The sequence below is a fragment of the Scyliorhinus torazame genome, chromosome 16 (assembly GCF_047496885.1).
Source record: "Scyliorhinus torazame isolate Kashiwa2021f chromosome 16, sScyTor2.1, whole genome shotgun sequence".
In the NCBI taxonomy this organism is placed as follows: domain Eukaryota; kingdom Metazoa; phylum Chordata; class Chondrichthyes; order Carcharhiniformes; family Scyliorhinidae; genus Scyliorhinus; species Scyliorhinus torazame.
Window position 1 is genome coordinate 88508701 of NC_092722.1, and position 12563 is coordinate 88521263.

The 12563-nt window shown below is 59.5% G+C and overlaps 1 protein-coding gene across 1 annotated transcript in view; it reads right to left on the reverse strand.

The window, feature by feature from the left end:
* The window catches only part of LOC140392933 (complement C1r-A subcomponent-like), a 270575-nt gene that overhangs the window by 193161 nt on the left and 64851 nt on the right, over positions 1 to 12563 (reverse strand). The gene's annotated exons all lie outside the window — the stretch shown is intronic.

Here is a 12563-nt window from a genome sequence, read left to right on the forward strand (position 1 = left end):
GAAGGTGGGGAGTGAGGGGGACAGTGTGAAGGTGGGAGTGAGGTGGGACAGTGTGAAGGTGGGAGTGAGGGGGACAATGGGAAGGTGGGAGTGAGGGGGTCAGTGTGAAGATGGAGTGAAGGGGACAGTGTGAAAGTGGGAGTGAGGGGTCAGTGTGAAGGTGGGGAGTGAGGGGGACAGTGTGAAGGTGGGAGTGAGGGGGACAGTGTGAAGGTGGGAGTGAGGGGGACTGTGTGAAGGTGGGAGTGATGGGGACAGTTTGAAGGTGGGAGTGAGGGGGACAGTGCGAAGATGGCGTGAAGGGGACAGTGTGAAGGTGGGAGTGAGAGGGACAGTGTGAAGGTGGGAGTGAGGGGTACAGTGTGAAGATGGAGTGAGGGGGACAGTGTGAAGGTGGGAGTGAGAGGGACAGTGTGAAGGTGGGAGTGAGGGGGACAGTGTGAAGGTAGGAGTGAGGGGGACAGTGTGAAGGTGGGAGTGATGGGGACAGTGTGAAGGTGGGAGTGAGGGGGACAGTGCGAAGATGGCGTGAAGGGGACAGTGTGAAGGTGGGAGTGAGGGGGTACAGTGTGAAGGTGGGAGCGAGGGGGAAAGTGTGAAGGGGGGAGTGAGGGGGCACAGAGTGAAGGTGGGAGTGAGGGGCACAGTGTGAAGGTGGGCGTGAGGGGGGACAGTGTGATGTTGCGAGTGAGGTGGACAGTGTGAAGGTGGGAGTGAGGGGGGACACTGTGAAGGTGGGAGTGAGGAGGGACAGTGTGAAGGTGAGAGTGATGTGGACAGTGTGAAGGTGGGAGTGAGGGGCACAGTGTGAAGGTGGGAGTGAGGGGGGACAGTGTGAAGGTGGTAGTGAGGGGGACAGTGTGAAGGTGGGAGTGAGGGGGACAGTGTGAAAATGGAGTGAGGGGGACAGTGAACGTGGGAGTGAGGGGGACAGTGTGAAGGTGGGAGTGAGGGGGGACAGTGTGAAGGTGGGAGCGAGGGGGACAGTGTGAAGGTGGGGAGTGAGGGGGACAGTGTGAAGGTGGGAGTGAGGGGGACAGTGTGAAGGTGGGAGTGAGGGGGCAATGTGAAGGTGGGACTGAGGGGGACAGTGTGAAGATGGAGTGAAGGGCACAGTGTGTAGGTGGGAGTGAGGGGGACAGTGTGAAGGTGGGAGTGAGGGGGACAATGGGAAGGTGGGAGTGAGGGGGTCAGTGTGAAGATGGAGTGAAGGGGACAGTGTGAAAGTGGGAGTGAGGGGTCAGTGTGAAGGTGGGGAGTGAGGGGGACAGTGTGAAGGTGGGAGTGAGGGGGACAGTGTGAAGGTGGGAGTGAGGGGGACAGTGTGAAGGTGGGAGTGATGGGGACAGTGTGAAGGTGGGAGTGAGGGGGACAGTGCGAAGATGGCGTGAAGGGGACAGTGTGAAGGTGGGAGTGAGAGGGACAGTGTGAAGGTGGGAGTGAGGGGTACAGTGTGAAGATGGAGTGAGGGGGACAGTGTGAAGGTGGGAGTGAGAGGGACAGTGTGAAGGTGGGAGTGAGGGGGACAGTGTGAAGGTAGGAGTGAGGGGGACAGTGTGAAGGTGGGAGTGATGGGGACAGTGTGAAGGTGGGAGTGAGGGGGACAGTGCGAAGATGGCGTGAAGGGGACAGTGTGAAGGTGGGAGTGAGGGTGTACAGTGTGAAGGTGGGAGCGAGGGGGAAAGTGTGAAGGGGGGAGTGAGGGGGCACAGAGTGAAGGTGGGAGTCAGGGGGACTGTGTGAAGGTGGGAAGTGAGGGGGACAGTGTGAAGGTGGTAGTGAGGGGGACAGTGTGAAGGTGGGAGTGAGGGGGACAGTGTGAAAATGGAGTGAGGGGGACAGTGTGAACGTGGGAGTGAGGGGGACAGTGTGAAGGTGGGAGTGAGGGGGGACAGTGTGAAGGTGGGAGCGAGGGGGACAGTGTGAAGGTGGGGAGTGAGGGGGACAGTGTGAAGGTGGGAGTGAGGGGGACAGTGTGAAGGTGGGAGTGAGGGGGCAATGTGAAGGTGGGACTGAGGGGGACAGTGTGAAGATGGAGTGAAGGGCACAGTGTGTAGGTGGGAGTGAGGGGGACAGTGTGAAGGTGGGAGTGAGGGGGACTGTGTGAAGGTGGGGAGTGAGGGGGACAGTGTGAAGGTGGGAGTGAGGGGGGACAGTGTGAAGATGGAGTGAAGGGGACAGTGTGTAGGTGGAGTGAGGGGGACAGTGTGAAGATGGAGTGAAGGGGACAGTGTGAAGGTGGGAGTGAGGGGGACAGTGTGAAGGTGCGAGTGAGGGTGGACAGAGTGAAGGTGGGAGTGAGGGGGACAGTGTGAAGGTGGGAGTGAGGGGGGACAGTGTGAAGATGGAGTGAAGGGGACAGTTTGTAGGTTGGAGTGAGGGGGACAGTGTGAAGATGGAGTGAAGGGGGCAGTGTGAAGGTGGAAGTGAGGGGGCTCAGTGTGAAGGTGGGAGTGAGGGGGGACAGTGTGAAGGTAGGAGTGAGGGGGGACAGTGTGAAGGTGGGAGTGAGGGGGGACAGTGTGAAGGTGGGAGTGAGGGGGACAGTGTGAACGTGGGAGTGAGGGGGCAATGTGGAGGTGGGAGTGAGGGGGAACAGTGTGAAGGTGGGAGTGAGGGGGACAGTGTGAAGGTGGGAGTGAGGGGGACAATGTGAAGGTGGGAGTGAGGGGGGACAGTGTGAAGGTGGGAGTGAGGGGGACAGTGTGAAGGTGGGGAGTGAGGGGGACAGTGTGAAGGTGGGAGTGAGGTGGGACAGTGTGAAGGTGGGAGTGAGGGGGACAATGGGAAGGTGGGAGTGAGGGGGTCAGTGTGAAGATGGAGTGAAGGGGACAGTGTGAAAGTGGGAGTGAGGGGTCAGTGTGAAGGTGGGGAGTGAGGGGGACAGTGTGAAGGTGGGAGTGAGGGGGACAGTGTGAAGGTGGGAGTGAGGGGGACTGTGTGAAGGTGGGAGTGATGGGGACAGTTTGAAGGTGGGAGTGAGGGGGACAGTGCGAAGATGGCGTGAAGGGGACAGTGTGAAGGTGGGAGTGAGAGGGACAGTGTGAAGGTGGGAGTGAGGGGTACAGTGTGAAGATGGAGTGAGGGGGACAGTGTGAAGGTGGGAGTGAGAGGGACAGTGTGAAGGTGGGAGTGAGGGGGACAGTGTGAAGGTAGGAGTGAGGGGGACAGTGTGAAGGTGGGAGTGATGGGGACAGTGTGAAGGTGGGAGTGAGGGGGACAGTGCGAAGATGGCGTGAAGGGGACAGTGTGAAGGTGGGAGTGAGGGGGTACAGTGTGAAGGTGGGAGCGAGGGGGAAAGTGTGAAGGGGGGAGTGAGGGGGCACAGAGTGAAGGTGGGAGTGAGGGGCACAGTGTGAAGGTGGGCGTGAGGGGGGACAGTGTGATGTTGCGAGTGAGGTGGACAGTGTGAAGGTGGGAGTGAGGGGGGACAGTGTGAAGGTGGGAGTGAGGAGGGACAGTGTGAAGGTGAGAGTGATGTGGACAGTGTGAAGGTGGGAGTGAGGGGCACAGTGTGAAGGTGGGAGTGAGGGGGGACAGTGTGAAGGTGGTAGTGAGGGGGACAGTGTGAAGGTGGGAGTGAGGGGGACAGTGTGAAAATGGAGTGAGGGGGACAGTGTGAACGTGGGAGTGAGGGGGACAGTGTGAAGGTGGGAGTGAGGGGGGACAGTGTGAAGGTGGGAGCGAGGGGGACAGTGTGAAGGTGGGGAGTGAGGGGGACAGTGTGAAGGTGGGAGTGAGGGGGACAGTGTGAAGGTGGGAGTGAGGGGGCAATGTGAAGGTGGGACTGAGGGGGACAGTGTGAAGATGGAGTGAAGGGCACAGTGTGTAGGTGGGAGTGAGGGGGACAGTGTGAAGGTGGGAGTGAGGGGGACAATGGGAAGGTGGGAGTGAGGGGGTCAGTGTGAAGATGGAGTGAAGGGGACAGTGTGAAAGTGGGAGTGAGGGGTCAGTGTGAAGGTGGGGAGTGAGGGGGACAGTGTGAAGGTGGGAGTGAGGGGGACAGTGTGAAGGTGGGAGTGAGGGGGACAGTGTGAAGGTGGGAGTGATGGGGACAGTGTGAAGGTGGGAGTGAGGGGGACAGTGCGAAGATGGCGTGAAGGGGACAGTGTGAAGGTGGGAGTGAGAGGGACAGTGTGAAGGTGGGAGTGAGGGGTACAGTGTGAAGATGGAGTGAGGGGGACAGTGTGAAGGTGGGAGTGAGAGGGACAGTGTGAAGGTGGGAGTGAGGGGGACAGTGTGAAGGTAGGAGTGAGGGGGACAGTGTGAAGGTGGGAGTGATGGGGACAGTGTGAAGGTGGGAGTGAGGGGGACAGTGCGAAGATGGCGTGAAGGGGACAGTGTGAAGGTGGGAGTGAGGGTGTACAGTGTGAAGGTGGGAGCGAGGGGGAAAGTGTGAAGGGGGGAGTGAGGGGGCACAGAGTGGAGGTGGGAGTCAGGGGGACTGTGTGAAGGTGGGAAGTGAGGGGGACAGTGTGAAGATGGAGTGAAGGGGAAAGTGTGAAGGTGGGAGTGAGGGGGACAGTGTGAAGGTGGGTGTCAGGGGGACAGTGTGAAGGTGGGAGTGAGGGGGGACAGTGTGATGTGGCGAGTGAGGTGGACAGTGTGAAGGTGGGAGTGAGGGGCACAGTGTGAAGGTGGGAGTGAGGGGGGACAGTGTGAAGGTGGTAGTGAGGGGGACAGTGTGAAGGTGGGAGTGAGGGGGACAGTGTGAAAATGGAGTGAGGGGGACAGTGTGAACGTGGGAGTGAGGGGGACAGTGTGAAGGTGGGAGTGAGGGGGGACAGTGTGAAGGTGGGAGCGAGGGGGCAATGTGAAGGTGGGAGTGAGGGGGGACAGTGTGAAGGTGGGAGCGAGGGGGCAATGTGAAGGTGGGAGTGAGGGGGACAGTGTGAAGGTGGGGAGTGAGGGGGACAGTGTGAATATGGGAGTGAGGGGGACAGTGTGAAGGTGGGAGTGAGGGGGCAATGTGAAGGTGGGAGTGAGGGGGAACAGTGTGAAGGTGGGAGTGAGGGGGGCAGTGTGAAGGTGGGAGTGAGAGGGACAGTGTGAAGGTGGGAGTGAGGGGGACAGTGTGAAGGTGGGAGTGAGGGGGCAATGTGAAGGTGGGAGTGAGGGGGAACAGTGTGAAGATGGAGTGAAGGGGACAGTGTGAAGGTGGGGAGTGAGGGGGGACAGTGTGAAGATGGAGTGAAGGGGACAGTGTGAAGGTGGGAGTGAGGGGGCAGTGTGAAGGTGGGTGTCAGGGGGACAGTGTGAAGGTGGGAGTGAGGGGGGACAGTGTGAAGCTGGGAGTGAGGGGGACAGTGTGAAGGTGGTAGTGAGGGGGACAGTGTGAAGGTGGGAGTGAGGGTGACAGTGTGAAGGTGGGAGTGAGGGGGACAGTGTGAAGGTAGGAGTGAGTGGGACAGTGTGAAGGTGGGAGTGAGGGGGTACAGAGTGAAGGTGGGAGTGAGGGGGACTGTGTGAAGGTGGGGAGTGAGGGGGGACAGTGTGAAGATGGAGTGAAGGGTCAGTGTGAAGGTGGGGAGTGAGGGGGGACAGTGTGAAGATGGAGTGAAGGGGACAGTGTGAAGGTGGGAGTGAGGGGGACAGTGTGAAGGTGGGTGTCAGGGGGACAGTGTGAAGGTGGGAGTGAGGGGGGACAGTGTGAAGGTGGGAGTGAGGGGGACAGTGTGAAGGTGGGAGTGAGGGGGACAGTGTGAAGGTGGGAGTGAGGGTGACAGTGTGAAGGTGGGAGTGAGGGGGACAGTGTGAAGGTGAGAGTGAGGGTGACAGTGTGAAGGTGGCAGTGAGGGGGGACAGTGTGAAGGTGGGAGTGAGGGTGACAGTGTGAAGGTGGGAGTGAGGGTGACAGTGTGAAGGTGGGAGTGAGGGGGACAGTGTGAAGGTGAGAGTGAGGGTGACAGTGTGAAAATGGAGTGAAGGGGACAGTGTGAAGGTGGGAGTGAGGGTGACAGTGTGAAGGTGGGAGTGAGGGGGACAGTGTGAAAATGGAGTGAAGGGGACAGTGTGAAGGTGGGAGTGAGGGGGGACAGTGTGAAGGTGGGAGTGAGCGGGACAGTATGAAGGTGGGAGTGAGGGGTACAATGTGAAGGTGGGAGTGAGGGGGGACAGTGTGAAGGTGGGAGTGAGGGGGACAGTGTGAAGATGGAGTGATGGGGACATTGTGAAGGTGGGAGTGAGGGGGACAGTGTGAAGGTGGGAGTGAGGGGGACAGTGTGAAGTTGGGAGTGAGGTGGGAGAGTGTGAAGGTGGGAGTGAGGGGGACAGTGTGAAGGTGGGAGTGAGGGGGACAGTGTGAAAGTGGGAGTGAAGGGGGACAGTGTGAAGGTGGGAGTGAGGGGGACAGTGTGAAGATGGAGTGAGGGGGACACTGTGAACGTGTGAGTGAGGGGGACAGTGTGAAGGTGGGAGTGAGGGGGGACAGTGTGAAGGTGGGAGTGAGGGGGATAGTGTGAAGGTGGGAGTGAGGGGGACAGTGTGAAGGTGGGAGTGAGGGGGACAGTGTGAAGGTGGGAGTGGGGGGGACAGTGTGAAGGTGGGATCGAGGGGGGCAGTGTGAAGGTGGGAGTGAGGGGGGACAGTGTGAAGTTGGGAGTGAGGGGGGACAGTGTGAAGGTGGGAGTGAGGGGGACAGTGTGAATGTGGGAGTGAGGGGGACAGTGTGAAGGTGGGAGTGAGGGGGACAGTGTGAAGGTCGGAGTGAGGGGGGACAGTGTGAATGTGGGAGTGAGGGGGACAGTGTGAAGGTGGGACTGAGGGTGGACAGTGTGAAGGTGGGAGTGAGAGGGACAGTGTGAAGGTGGGAGTGAGGGGGGACAGTGTGAAGATGGAGTGAAGGGGACAGTGTGAAGGTGGGAGTGAGGGGGCAGTGTGAAGGTGGGTGTCAGGGGGACAGTGTGAAGGTGGGAGTGAGGGGGGACAGTGTGAAGCTGGGAGTGAGGGGGACAGTGTGAAGGTGGTAGTGAGGGGGACAGTGTGAAGGTGGGAGTGAGGGTGACAGTGTGAAGGTGGGAGTGAGGGGGACAGTGTGAAGGTAGGAGTGAGTGGGACAGTGTGAAGGTGGGAGTGAGGGGGTACAGAGTGAAGGTGGGAGTGAGGGGGACTGTGTGAAGATGGGGAGTGAGGGGGGACAGTGTGAAGATGGAGTGAAGGGGACAGTGTGAAGGTGGGGAGTGAGGGGGGACAGTGTGAAGATGGAGTGAAGGGGACAGTGTGAAGGTGGGAGTGAGGGGGACAGTGTGAAGGTGGGTGTCAGGGGGACAGTGTGAAGGTGGGAGTGAGGGGGGACAGTGTGAAGGTGGGAGTGAGGGGGACAGTGTGAAGGTGGGAGTGAGGGGGACAGTGTGAAGGTGGGAGTGAGGGTGACAGTGTGAAGGTGGGAGTGAGGGGGACAGTGTGAAGGTGAGAGTGAGGGTGACAGTGTGAAGGTGGCAGTGAGGGGGGACAGTGTGAAGGTGGGAGTGAGGGTGACAGTGTGAAGGTGGGAGTGAGGGTGACAGTGTGAAGGTGGGAGTGAGGGGGACAGTGTGAAGGTGAGAGTGAGGGTGACAGTGTGAAAATGGAGTGAAGGGGACAGTGTGAAGGTGGGAGTGAGGGGGGACAGTGTGAAGGTGGGAGTGAGGGTGACAGTGTGATGGTGGGAGTGAGGGGGACAGTGTGAAAATGGAGTGAAGGGGACAGTGTGAAGGTGGGAGTGAGGGGGGACAGTGTGAAGGTGGGAGTGAGCGGGACAGTATGAAGGTGGGAGTGAGGGGTACAATGTGAAGGTGGGAGTGAGGGGGGACAGTGTGAAGGTGGGAGTGAGGGGGACAGTGTGAAGATGGAGTGATGGGGACATTGTGAAGGTGGGAGTGAGGGGGACAGTGTGAAGGTGGGAGTGAGGGGGACAGTGTGAAGTTGGGAGTGAGGTGGGAGAGTGTGAAGGTGGGAGTGAGGGGGACAGTGTGAAGGTGGGAGTGAGGGGGACAGTGTGAAAGTGGGAGTGAAGGGGGACAGTGTGAAGGTGGGAGTGAGGGGGACAGTGTGAAGATGGAGTGAGGGGGACACTGTGAACGTGTGAGTGAGGGGGACAGTGTGAAGGTGGGAGTGAGGGGGGACAGTGTGAAGGTGGGAGTGAGGGGGATAGTGTGAAGGTGGGAGTGAGGGGGACAGTGTGAAGGTGGGAGTGAGGGGGACAGTGTGAAGGTGGGAGTGGGGGGGACAGTGTGAAGGTGGGATCGAGGGGGGCAGTGTGAAGGTGGGAGTGAGGGGGGACAGTGTGAAGTTGGGAGTGAGGGGGGACAGTGTGAAGGTGGGAGTGAGGGGGACAGTGTGAATGTGGGAGTGAGGGGGACAGTGTGAAGGTGGGAGTGAGGGGGACAGTGTGAAGGTCGGAGTGAGGGGGGACAGTGTGAATGTGGGAGTGAGGGGGACAGTGTGAAGGTGGGACTGAGGGTGGACAGTGTGAAGGTGGGAGTGAGGGGGACAGTGTGAAGGTGGGAGTGAGGGGGGACAGTGTGAACGTGGGAGTGAGGGGGACAGTGTGAATGTGGAGTGAGGGGGACAGTGTGAAGGTGGGGAGTGAGGGGGACAGTGTGAAGGTGGGAGTGAGGGGGACAGTGTGAAGATGGAGTGAGGGGGACAGTGTGAAGATGGAGTGAAGGGGACAGTGTGAAGGTGGGAGTGAGGGGGACAGTGTGAAGGTGGGAGTGAGGGGGACAGTGTGAAGATGGAGTGAAGGGGACAGTGTGAAGGTGGGACTGAGGGGGACAGTGTGAAGGTGGGTGTCAGGGGGACAGTGTGAAGGTGGGAGTGAGGGGGGACAGTGTGAAGGTGAGAGTGATGTGGACAGTGTGAAGGTGTGAGTGAGGGGCACATTGTGAAGGTGGGAGTGAGGGGGGACAGTGTGAAGGTGGGAATGAGGGGGACAGTGTGAAGGTGGGAGTGAGGGGGACAGTGTGAAGATGGAGTGAGGGGGACAGTGTGAAGATGGAGTGAAGGGGACAGTGTGAAGGTGGGAGTGAGGGGGACAGTGTGAAGGTGGGAGTGAGGGGGACAGTGTGAAGATGGAGTGAATGGGACAGTGTGAAGGTGGGGCTGAGGGGGACAGTGTGAAGGTGGGTGTCAGGGGGACAGTGTGAAGGTGGGAGTGAGGGGGGACAGTGTGAAGGTGAGAGTGATGTGGACAGTGTGAAGGTGTGAGTGAGGGGCACATTGTGAAGGTGGGAGTGAGGGGGGACAGTGTGAAGGTGGGAATGAGGGTGACAGTGTGAAGGTGGGAGTGAGGGGGACAGTGTGAAAATGAAGTGAAGTGGACAGTGTGAAGGTGGGAGTGAGGGGGGACAGTGTGAAGGTGGGAGTGAGGGGGACAGTATGAAGGTGGGAGTGAGGGGTACAATGTGAAGGTCGGAGTGAGGGGGGACAGTGTGAAGATGGGAGTGATGGGGGACAGTGTGTAGGTGGGAGTGAGGGGGACAGTGTGAAGGTGGGAGTGAGGGGGACAGTGCGAAGGTGGGAGTGAGGGGGACAGTGTGAAGGTGGGAGTGAGGGGGACAGTGTGAAGGTGGGAGTGAGGGGGGACAGTGTGAAGATGGGAGTGAGGGGGACAGTGTGAAGGTGGGAGTGAGGGGGACAGTGTGAAGGTGGGAGTGAGGGGGGACAATGTGAAGGTGGGAGTGAGGGGGACAGTGTGAAAATGGAGTGAGGGGGACATTGTGAAGGTGGGAGTGAGGGGGACATTGTGAAGGTGGGAGTGAGGGGGACATTGTGAAGGTGGGAGTGAGGGGGACAGTGTGAAGGTGGGAGTGAGGGGTACAGTGTGAATGTGGGAGTGAGGGGGACAGTGGGAATGTGGGAGTGTGGGGCTACAGTGTGAAGGTGGGAGTGAGGGGGACAGTTTGAAGGTGGGAGTGAGGGGGGACAGTGTGAAGGTGGGAGTGAGGGGGACAGTGTGAAGTTGGGAGTGAGGTGGGAGAGTGTGAAGGTGGGAGTGAGGGGGACAGTGTGAAGGTGGGAGTGAGGGGGACAGTGTGAAGGTGGGAGTGAGGGGGGACCGTGTGATGGTGGGAGTGAGGGGGACAGTGTGAAGATGGGAGTGAGGGGGGACAGTGTGAAGGTGGGAGTGAGGGGGACAGTGTGAAGGTGGGAGTGAGGGGGGACCGTGTGAAGGTGGGAGTGAGGGGGACAGTGTGAAGATGGAGTGAGGGGGACAGTGTGAACGTGGGAGTGAGGGGGACAGTGTGAAGGTGGGAGTGAGGGGGGACAGTGTGAAGGTGGGAGTGAGGGGCACAGTGTGAAGGTGGGAGTGAGGGGGGACAGTGTGAAGGTGGGAGTGAGGGTGACAGTGTGAAGGTGGGAGTGAGGGGGACAGTGTGAAAATGGAGTGAAGGGGACAGTGTGAAGGTGGGAGTGAGGGGGGACAGTGTGAAGGTGGGAGTGAGGGGGACAGTGTGAAGGTGGGAGTGAGGGGGGACAGTGTGAAGGTGGGAGTGAGGGGGACAGTGTGAAGATGGAGTGAGGGGGACAGTGTGAAGTTGGGAGTGAGGGGGACAGTGTGAAGGTGGGAATGAGGGGGACAGTGTGAATGTGGGGAGTGAGGGGTACAGTGTGAAGGTGGGAGTGAAGGGTACAGTGTGAATGTGGGAGTGAGGGGGACAGTGGGAATGTGGGAGTAAGGGGGTACAGTGTGAAGGTGGGAGTGAGGGGTACAGTGTGAAGGTGGGAGTGAGGGGGACAGTGTGAAGTTGGGAGTGAGGTGGGAGAGTGTGAAGGTGGGAGTGAGGGGGACAGTGTGAAGGTGGGAGTGAGGGGGACAGTGTGAAGGTGGGAGTGAAGGGGGACAGTGTGAAGGTGGGAGTGAGGGGGACAGTGTGAAGATGGAGTGAGGGGGACACTGTGAACGTGGGAGTGAGGGGGACAGTGTGAAGGTGGGAGTGAGGGGGGACAGTGTGAAGGTGGGAGTGAGGGGGATAGTGTGAAGGTGGGAGTGAGGGGGACAGTGTGAAGGTGGGAGTGAGGGGGACAGTGTGAAGGTGGGAGTGAGGGGGACAGTGTGAAGGTGGGAGTGAGGGGCGACAGTGTGAAGGTGGGAGTGAGGGGGGACAGTGTGAAGGTGGGATCGAGGGGGGCAGTGTGAAGGTGGGAGTGAGGGGCGACAGTGTGAAGGTGGGAGTGAGGGGGGACAGTGTGAAGGTGGGAGTGAGGGGGACAGTGTGAATGTGGGAGTGAGGGGGACAGTGTGAATTTGGGAGTGAGGGGGACAGTGTGAAGGTCGGAGTGAGGGGGGACAGTGTGAATGTGGGAGTGAGGGGGACAGTGTGAAGGTGGGAGTGAGGGGGACAGTGTGAAGGTGGGACTGAGGGGGGACAGTGTGAAGGTGGGAGTGAGGGGGACAGTGTGAAGGTGGGAGTGAGGGGGGACAGTGTGAACGTGGGAGTGAGGGGGACAGTGTGAATGTGGAGTGAGGGGGACAGTGTGAAGGTGGGGAGTGAGGGGGACAGTGTGAAGGTGGGAGTGAGGGGGACAGTGTGAAGATGGAGTGAGGGGGACAGTGTGAAGATGGAGTGAAGGGGACAGTGTGAAGGTGGGAGTGAGGGGGACAGTGTGAAGGTGGGAGTGAGGGGGACAGTGTGAAGATGGAGTGAAGGGGACAGTGTGAAGGTGGGACTGAGGGGGACAGTGTGAAAGTGGGTGTCAGGGGGACAGTGTGAAGGTGGGAGTGAGGGGGGACAGTGTGAAGGTGAGAGTGATGTGGACAGTGTGAAGGTGGGAGTGAGGGGCACAGTGTGAAGGTGGGAGTGAGGGGGGACAGTGTGAAGGTGGGAGTGAGGGTGACAGTGTGAAGGTGGGAGTGAGGAGGACAGTGTGAAAATGGAGTGAAGTGGACAGTGTGAAGGTGGGAGTGAGGGGGGACAGTGTGAAGGTGGGAGTGAGGGGGACAGTATGAAGGTGGGAGTGAGGGGTACAATGTGAAGGCCGGAGTGAGGGGGGACAGTGTGAAGGTGGGAGTGAGGGGGGACAGTGTGAAGGTGGGAGTGAGGGGGACAGTGTGAAGGTGGGAGTGAGGGGGACAGTGCGAAGGTGGGAGTGAGGGGGACAGTGTGAAGGTGGGAGTGAGGGGGGACAATGTGAAGGTGGGAGTGAGGGAGACAGTGTGAAGATGGAGTGAGGGGCACATTGTGAAGGTGGGAGTGAGGGGGACAGTGTGAAGGTGGGAGTGAGGGGGACAGTGGGAATGTGGGAGTGAGGGGGTACAGTGTGAAGGTGGGAGTGAGGGGGACAGTTTGAAGGTGGGAGTGAGGGGGGACAGTGTGAAGGTGGGAGTGAGGGGGACAGTGTGAAGTTGGGAGTGAGGTGGGAGAGTGTGAAGGTGGGAGTGAGGGGGACAGTGTGAAGGTGGGAGTGAGGGGGGACCGTGTGAAGGTGGGAGTGAGGGGGACAGTGTGAAGATGGAGTGAGGGGGACAGTGTGAACGTGGGAGTGAGATGGACAGTGTGAAGGTGGGAGTGAGGGGGGACAGTGTGAAGGTGGGAGTGAGGGGACAGTGTGAAGGTGGGAGTGAGGGGGACAATGTGAAGGTG